This window comes from Malaclemys terrapin, chromosome 5 (genome assembly GCF_027887155.1).
Source record: "Malaclemys terrapin pileata isolate rMalTer1 chromosome 5, rMalTer1.hap1, whole genome shotgun sequence".
Classification (NCBI taxonomy): Eukaryota; Metazoa; Chordata; order Testudines; family Emydidae; genus Malaclemys; species Malaclemys terrapin.
The window spans coordinates 45,091,405-45,101,130 of NC_071509.1; positions in this window are offsets into that span (position 1 = coordinate 45,091,405).

Consider the following 9,726-nt stretch of genomic DNA (forward strand, 5'->3'; position numbering starts at 1 on the left):
TATAGATTGGCCACCAGCATTTGGCTGTTAGCTAGTCTACTGTAGTGCTCTCACCATTGCTAATACTGAAGTTGCATTGGCACTAAAGAAACAATGGGAGATTTCAGAAAAAGTTCAGTAGAAAGGCTGGGTCCTAATCTCTCTGCTACAGTACTGAGGCTTTGGAGAGAATCCATAGCGTTGCCTGTGTAACCTCTAAACAGCTTTTCTTTCTGAAGTGAACTCGTGCACTGCTAATTCTGTGTCTTCTGCCTTACATCTGGAGAGCAGATGTAAAGCAGACCATATCAGTCTTGCATTAGTCTTCTTCATGCTAAGCAGCTTTTAGATGAGGACCTGCTTTTAAGGAATGATATGACACTTGTTCTCTGGGATTAGTTAAATCAGTAATTCCTGCTGTAGGAAAAGTGGCAAGCCTCCTGGGATTCTTGTTTGGGGAAACTATGCCTAAGGTATAAATTGAGGTTGGATGCAGAAGACCACAGCTACCACGGAAGAAGCAGTTCTTTGTGCTTACAACTACTTTGAGCAAACTGTATGGTTTCAGGCTGGAGCTATACAACAGGACCTCTGCCATCTTGGGGGAGATGAAGAAATAAAATCCCAAAGATAAACTTTTGCATCTGGGAGTATTCCCAAAAAGCTCCCCAGGAACAATTTTAGTCTTCTGGTACCCTGAGTTCCAGCCAGGCTGATATCTCACAGTTTCCTGGCTCTAGCCTAGGTAACCATTAGTTTCGTTTAGGCAGGCTTCCTTTCCCCGTGCTCTCTGGAACCAGCAACTGTGATTCCTTCTTATGTCATAATCTCCCTTACATGCTCAATACTGGGTATCCTGTTCAAGTGGCTTTAATAACATGCTGGTGTTCCTGGAGGTGGAGATAAATTGTTCAAGTAAGAAATTAATGTGTAATATAGATAACACATCTTGCTTGGGCATCTAACATCCGGCAATAGTGTCAAAATTGATCAGTGATGCCATGTTCTTCTGGGAATCTAGTATCTTGCAAATATGGAAACAAAATTAGTGACTGTCACTATATAGCACTAACAATGGATGTTTTCCTTTGCATAAACCAGTATTCTCAGATCACTAACAAATGTTTTAGGGCTTTCTAGGCATGAGAGCTTGGACAAGAGAGAAAACTAAGTGTTGATTTCTGTTTACATCCTGTAGCCATGGCTGGAATCACTGATCTTCTACCCATAGAGCAGGAAGTGAGTCTTGCAATTAGCTAGGTGAAATAACTTGGGCAGAGGAATTTGTTATTGACTTTAATGGCTTGTGATCCCAATAGAGCTGAGAACAAAAATATATTTTAAAGGAACACCCATGACTGAGAAGATTAGTTCATTCCTATTAGCAAAACTTTTTTGGTGGTTTGATTTGTTTAACAATGTATTTATTATTTTAACACTTGAGCTACACCTTGGCAAAACTACAAATCAACCTTAATTTGTCATTAAAGAAAAATCTCATTTGAGTACAAGTGAAACACTGTGTAGTCACTTGAACCTTGGTTACACTTGCAAGTTAGGGTGCCCAGGGCTGATTTAATGTGCTCTTAACTCCTGAAGTGTCCACACTGACAAGGCACGTAGAGCACCCGGACTTTGTGGCTGGAGCACCCTGGTAATCCACCTCCACGAGAAGCATAAAACTTGCTACGCCCTGGCTGGAGTGCTGCAGTGCAGTGTGGATGCCCTGGTCTATAATGCGCTCCGATCAGCCTCCAGAAGTGTCCCACAATGCCTGTTCTAACCACTCTGGTCATCACTTTGAACTCTAGTGCCCTGCCCTCAGGTGACCAACCGTCAGACCTGCCCTTTAGATTCCCTGGGAATCTTGAAATTCCCCTTCCTGTTTCCTCAGCAGGGCATGGAGTGCTCTCAGCACATCTTTCCAGGTGACCATGCCTCCACGCGCCAGTCGATTTCCCCAGTATGGAGCAATGGCAAGTTGCTGGACCTCATCTGTGTTTAGGGGGTGGGAAGCTGTAGGAATTACAATACCTACAGGCAGATATCAAGGGCCGTGATGGAAAGGCCATGCCCGGGACGCAGGGCCGTGCAGGGTTAAAACAGAGGAGCTGCAGCATGCCTACCACAAAGCATGGTAGGCAAACTGCTGCTCCAGTGCTGCCCCCATGACCTGCAGTTTCTACAAAGAGCTGGATGCGATACTTGAGGGCGACCCCACCTCCCCTCCCAAGAGCACTATGGACACGTCAGAGGCTGTAGCAGCCCAGAGTTCAGCAAGGCAAGAGGAGGAAAGAGGAAGTGAGAGTGCTGAGGAGGAGAAGGGCCCCAGAGCCAGAGGATGGCCCGGCAGCCTTAGATACATGCAGCCAGGAGCAGTTTTCCAGCTGTTTTCAAGGTAGCCAGTCACAGTGGACGGTGCTTGGGGAAGAACAAACAGTAGAGGAGGTGCCCAGTAAGCAGCTTTTATTTTGGGGAGGTAGTTTGGTGCAGACTCCTGGGGTGAGGAGGGTTGCAGAAAGAAGGGTTAGGGCGCCGTGCATGCCTAGTTGCAGAATAGGGTGTTGATGTGCTCTCTCACATCACGGTAATCGGCCTCCATGATCTCTTCAAAGGTCTCATGCAGAAGCAGGGCAATCCACTTGTGCAGGTTCGTTGGCAGTGCTACTGTGCTCCTTGTCCCAGCAAGGCTAACGTGTATGTGCTACTGTGCCGTAAGGGGCGGGGACCATTGCACACAGGCAAGTGGCATAAAGGCCAGGGCAGAAGCCGCATTGTAATAGAAGACCCTCTCTTGCTTCCCAGGTCACCCTCAGCAGCGAGATACCTTCCAGGATGAACTCAGCTTGTGGAAAATGTGGGGACTGTTCAGTATAGGGGCCCTCTGCAGCTGTTGGCTCTCCCCAAGGCACAGAACCCTAGAGACAGTACAGCCCTGAAACAATCAATCCCCCTTGCCCCTGTGCTTACTTACCATTTTGGGGCTCCTGTGGGTTATGTGCACTCGCTTTGGGACAGGTACTTTCTGCTATTGTGTACACTGTACTTGTCTTTAAGTACAGCCGAATCATGACTCTGTCTAGTGTGAACAATGCTGCCTCTGTTAAGTGTTGCATTTTGGCTTTACGGCTGCAACCTTGAGATCCCAGCTGTCCTTGTTATCAATGGCTGAAAGACTGCAAAGAATCAGGAAGCGTCCGCAAAGAACCAGAGAGGACCTGCTGCATGAAGTCATGCAGCAGTCCATTACTGAAAATTAAAAAGTACAGGAGTGGCAGAAGACTGAAAGGAGGCTCTGTCAGCAGAATGCGGATCGCCAGCACCAAAGCACGGAGCCACTTCTAAGCATTATGGAGTGGGATGTGGGCTCAATGCAGGAGCTCATAGCACTGCAGATGGAGCAGATCCGTGCCTGCCCTCCCCTGCACCCCTGGTCCCAAAACTCTTTCCCTTGTGCCCCCATGTCACCAGCAACCCACTTCCCCCAACATCCGGTTTTTATCAACACCAGCTGCCTCCAATACCTGTAGCTTCACCACCCATCCCTGCCAACTATGACCTATACCTACTGCACTCAACTCCAATCACCATGCATTTTAGCCAGCCTGAAGTGCAGCACTTATTGCATGGCACTCCAGACAGGAAGGCTGAATATAACAGGACATACACAAATCTGTGATTGTCCCCTTCCCTCCTCCCACAGAGCACAGATGTGTCATGCCCTTTCTGTTTCCGTAACAGTTGTTTCTTTTCAATAAATGAATTTTTTGGCTTTGAAAACATTCTTTATTGCATTAAGTAAAAGATACCGTAGTCCAGGAAAGCAACAGGCACTGCAAATTAAATGGTCAAAAGCACACTCAACAGTCATTCTGCACCAATTCAGCCTGTTGAACTGCTCCTTGCTGTTGTCAAGGCTCCCTCTGTAGAGTTTCATGAGCCATGGCATTAAAGGGTAAGTGGGGTCTCCAAGAATCACAATGAGCATTTTGACTTCCCCTATGGTGATCTTCTGGTCTGGGAAGAAAGTCCTGGCTTGCAGCTTCCTGAACAGGCCTGTGTTCCGAAAGATGTGTGCATCATGCACCTTTCCAGACCAGCCTGTGTTAATGTCCATGAAACTCCCACAGTGATCCACAAGTGCCTAGAGAACTATAGAGAAATACCCCTTCCAATTTATGTACTTGGAGGCTAGGTGGTCTGGTGCCAGAATTGGAATATGTGTCCCATCTATTGCCCCTCTGCAGTTAGGGAAACCCATTTGTGCAAAGCCAGCCACAATGTCATGCATGCTGCCCAGCGTCACGGATCTTCTGAGCAGGATGCGATTAATGGCCCTGCAAACTTGCATCAACATTATTCCAACCATCGACTTTCCCACTCAAACTGGTTAGCGACTGATTGGTAGCTGTCTGGAGTTGCCAGTTTCCAGATTGCAATAGCCACCCACTTCTCCACGGGCAGGGCAGCTCTCAATCTCGTGTCCTTGTGCCACAGGGTTGGGGCGAGCTCAGCATACAGTCCCATGTAAGTGGCTTTCCTCATCCGAAAGTTCTGCAGCCACTGCTCATCATCCCAGACTTGCATGACAATGTGATCCCACCTCTCAGTGCTTGTTTCCCAAGCCCAAAAGCAGTGTTCCACTGTGGTGAGCATGTCCATGAATGCCACAAGCAATCTCGTGTCATATGCGTTATGCAAGTCAACATCATCGTCGGACTCCTCACTGTCAGTTTGTAGCTTAAGGAGTAACTTATGCCGATGACATGCAATTCGTGACATGCCGGCGAGACCCATCAGCATATTCCTCACAAGTTCGGGATCCATTTCTGCAGACCGAAAGGGAAGACCAAACCCGCAGTACAAAAACCATTGAAAGATGGCACCAAATATGGATGGAAGCACAGGGATTGTTGGGATGTGAAACGATGTATCACGGGGCATTGGGACAGGACCCAGAATGCCCCACATCCCCCTCTTCCCACAAGTCACAGTGCCAGAATGGGAAGAGATGTTCTGTGGGATAGCTGCCCATAATGCAGCTGCAAGTGTCCCAAATGTGGCCACGCCACTGTGCTTGCAGCGAACAGTGTGAATACATGGCAGTGCTTTCCCTGCTACGGTCTCCGAGGGCTGATTTAACTCCTGGTGCTCTATGTCTGCAAGTGTAGCCATACCCTAAGTGAAACTTTTATTTTCTACTTAGCCTTCAAGAGTTTCATGTCTCATCAACTCAGAATCCCAAAATGACAGTTATACTTTAAGCTCCAGTACCAAATTAAGTCTATTTTTGTGGGTGTGACAGATAGTCTTTTCAAGGATGATACATCCCCTTTTCTTTTATTTCAATTTAACAACAGCATTCATTGATTTAAGAAACAATGGGATTATCTCATTTTATGCAGGGTAATTTTCAGGAATGATAAATGATTACAAATTCAGTCAGTTCTCACCCTTAGAAATGTAACATGCAGAGTCTGGAAATGTAATAGCTAATGACTAAAGGAATTGGAGTACTTGTGGCACCTTAGAGACTAACAAATTTATTAGAGCACGTGCAAACTTGGAAGTGGGCTGTAGTCCACGGAAGCTTATGCTCTAATAAATTTGTTAGTCTCTAAGGTGCCACAAGTACTCCTGTTCTTTTTGCGGATACAGACTAACACGGCTGCTACTCTGAAAACTAAAGGAATTGTGATCACTGAAAGAGAGGAAACTTCCACATACGTACATCCTGCTAGTATGATTATGGTAGTGGTGCCTCTTTCAAGTACACGCTTCTTAAAGTGTCCAGTGTTAACTGCTTATGCAGTAGGGTTACTGGTACAGCTCTGACAAGAAGAGTAATCAAATGTCTAGGAAGTGGGCTGGCACCCAGTCCATCAGGCAATAAAATTTCTCATAATTGAGGTTCTGTGCCCCAGAGTTCACTCAGGCCCTGGACTGCAGGAAAGTTGGAGATAGAAAGGGCTCAAGACAGGCTGACAGTCCTCCTGTCTCTGTTCTATACCCCCTGAAGTTGAGTAGCTAGCAGCTAGCTAGAACCAGTCCAAGGCATTAGATAGATACACCATTTGTTGCTATAGTGGGTGATTTTCTCCTTTGTAGGTAAGAGAACATCCATGCTAATTGCACCTGGCCCTTTCTACAACATTTTGTATACCTTGATCACCAAATCCCATGTCCAAGGACCTAGGGACAAATGGAAATACCCTGATATGGTCCAAGTCATTCCCCTTAGAGGGATTTTTAGGGGCAACTGTTCATCCTATAGGAAGCTGTTGAGAGAGATTATACAGACATCATCTCTTTCTATATCATTACATTAAATGTAAGCAGTACCATCTCCAAGCACTTTCAGTGCCTGGCCAAAATCAATGCCTGGATGAAAAGCAACTGGCTAAAGGTGCACGGAAGCAAGATTGAGGTTACAGTTTATTAACTCAGTCTAGTGTTTTTTGGACTCCATAATGCTTTCAGATGTCTGAAAAGCCATTGTGGCAAAAAATGTCCATCTCTGTCTGCAGCTGGCCAGAAAGTTACATCCCATTTTATCAGACATGGACCTAGCCATGTTTCATGCATTTGTGACAGGCTTGATTATAGGAATGTGGCTACGCTCTGCAAAAGCTTTAACTTGTGCAAAATGCAATAGCCTGTGTTCTTAACAGCAAGTTGCCCCAGCACTCTGCTCTGCCCTGGCTCTTTGTTAAATACAATCCATTTCAAGCTCTTTAATCTGATACAAAGAGTACTCTGGGGGGGATTCTGCATGACTGTGTGCCTGCAGAAAGGGGATCCCCCTACAGAATTTCTGTGCTGAAAATGGTAGGGAAGTAAAGGGAAGTCACTGGGGGGATGGCCCTGAGTGCAGGTTTGCGGGGGATTTCTCCCTCTCCAAACTGAGGTGAGGCCTGGGGGGCACATGGCATATGTGCCTGTGCCCCCTCGCATACGTGCCTGTGCCGTCTCATTTCTGCAGGCACAGAGCTGCGCAGCTGAAGGAGGCTGAGTCTGGGCTCTGCTGAATGCCACTTCCTGGGTCCTAATGCCAGGCTGGCTCCCCTTCTGTGTGCTGGGAGCCTTCCTGGTTTCTGTGCAACAGTGAGTGCCTGTGGTGGGGCTGGGTAAAGGGGGGGGTAGGGAGAAGAGGCAGTGGGAAGGAAGAGGGGGTGGAATAGAGTAGGGGGAGGGGAATGTGGGAGTGAGGGGAAGGGGCTGGAGAAGAAAAGGGGAGAGGGGAATCATGGGGGGAAGCGGGAACTCGCTATGCGGTGTACGCCTGGCATGTGGTGTACCCTCGGCAGCAGCTGGGGCTCCCCTGTTAAGGAGGCCCATCGACCCGTCACCCTGAGAAGCCCTACACCCTTACACCTCAACCCCTCTGATGAGCCCCCCTCACCCAGCCCCCCACCGCACTGAGTCCCAACCAGCTGCACCTGGAACCCCACCCCCATCAAGCCCCACTCCCCCAGCACCTGGACCCCCCACTGAGCCCCCCTACACCCAGACCCCCTGCTGAGCCCTATTTCCTCACATCCAGACCCCCCTTGCTGAGGCCCAACCACCTTCACCTAGATCCTCTGCAGAGTCCCATTGCCCCTGAACCTGAAACCCCCCAATGAGCCCCTGTGCATCCAGATCTCCCACTGAGCTGCCCACACCCAGATTGCCCCACACAGAAACCTCTCACCCCACACCTGGATCCTCCCATACTAAGCTCCTCCACACTTGGATCCTGCTGGGCTGTGCTTGTCCACCCACCCCTGGTGTGCCTGGAACAGAGAGACATTCTGATTTATACCTGCCTCTGGAAATTTCCATTACTTGCATCTGAAGAAGTGAGGTTCTTACCCACGAAAGCTTATGCTCCCAATACTTCTGTTAGTTTTAAAGGTGCCACAGGACCCTCTGTTGCTTTTTACAGATTCAGACTAACACGGCTACTCCTCTGATACAGGGCTTTGGAGTGTTTCTGGGGCATGCCCAGCCCTTGCACTGTGTCAGGGTCAGGTGCAGCCTCACAGCCAAGTCCCTGTACGGGAGGAGGTGGAAGCTTCAGGGTGATCTCTCATCTCAATGCAGCCAGTGGTCTGTGCTCCACATTTATTTATTGACAAATACATTTTGCAGAATTTTAAAATATTGTGCGCATAATTTTTAGGTGCATTATTTTAATTTTTTTGGTGCAGAATTCCCTCAGCAGTAGAAAAGAGTCATCCCTGTTAAGGTTGTATGTATGGAATCTTCAAACGAGCATTATAAGGACTTTTCAATCATGTTAAGCTAACTTGACTGAAATACATTGTTTTGGGGTCTCCGTAGTTTACAGGGAACTCTGACATCCAGGGGTCAACCTATCCAGAAACCACCTACCAATACAAGTGGCAGTATTGGCTGCATGAAGGTCATTTGCAAGCTATTTTCATAGCAGCTTCCAGATACAGAGTTTTCTCTTTTAACCAGAGTTTATTGAAATGCTGTGATGCACTGCTGCCTGTTCTCCTGAGGATGTCTGTACCGTCATCTCCTTGTTGGGTGAGGAGCATGTCTGGTCATGTCTGGAAACCCCCTAGAGGAATGCTAAGCTGCATCAGTGTTGGCTGATCAGCTGCTCCCACTTGGCATTGAGCACCTTGAAACAAAAAGCTGGGAAAGGACCAGAGACAAATTGATAAAAAAACTAAGGGCCACAGCGTAAATCCGATGTTATCTGCATTATGTGTATGTTCCACCAGGAATTAGACTGGATCCTCAGCTAGACTCCATCACCCAACCCAAACTGGTAGTTGATAGCACAGGAGCTCCTGGAGGAGAGATCTTTTGTGTTAAAGAGAGGAGTCATGAGGAGCTGGAAATTCAGTTGGACTCTGCCAGCCAGGAGCGGTTAATGGAGATGGTAATGGAGTTCCCAGTGGATACCTTGGGCTTGCCAGAGGCAGAGGGCTAAGGCAAGGAGGGATCTTTTGCTGCTAGAAAGCAGGTTTAAGTTCTAAAATGTACTCGTGTCCCCCTTCTGCCTGTTTGGGGAACACCACTCCATGCACCAAAAAATGGGCTGCTCTACCAGTACATAGGAGAAATTGTCAATGCCTCTTGTTAAGCAGCTCACAGAACCACCCCAAGAAACACAGCTGGACCTAAAATGGCAGATAAGCAGCAAAAAAAGCACATAAAACTATAGCACTTTATTGCCAGAGCACAAACCATGGGCACTATGGCCAAACCATTTACATCAGAGGGTATGTGCCATTCATCTGTAGCTTAAAAAAGCATGTGATGGCCATCAGTGTTGTACAATATTGTTTCACATATATTATAGCAGAGCTGTCTTTGTTAGACGGTACTAAGTATACATTTAGTGTGTTACAGGTTGACCCTCATGTTGGCATTAAGCAATCCTTTGAAATGCATTGAATTTAACACAAATATTAAATACCTTTCTAATTTATTTTAACCCTCTCTTTTCTCTGGTCAGAAGGAACTATATCTAAGTGATGCTTAAGACAAAAGTTACTGTTTTATGATTACCAAGTTAAATGCAATGCATACTTCCCTTTGCCTCCTGATAGCTAGAAGGTCCATGTCTGTTGCTTGGTTGGGGGGAACCATGCAAGAAATGAAACTTTAGTATATCTTGCTGGCTAGTTGCTAGCTCTCTTGGACAATTCTTCTTTTTCAGAATCTCTATTAAGGTGATGTCATCTAAAGTTAAGGCTCTCTGCAGTGGGTTATAGGGGGTTACTA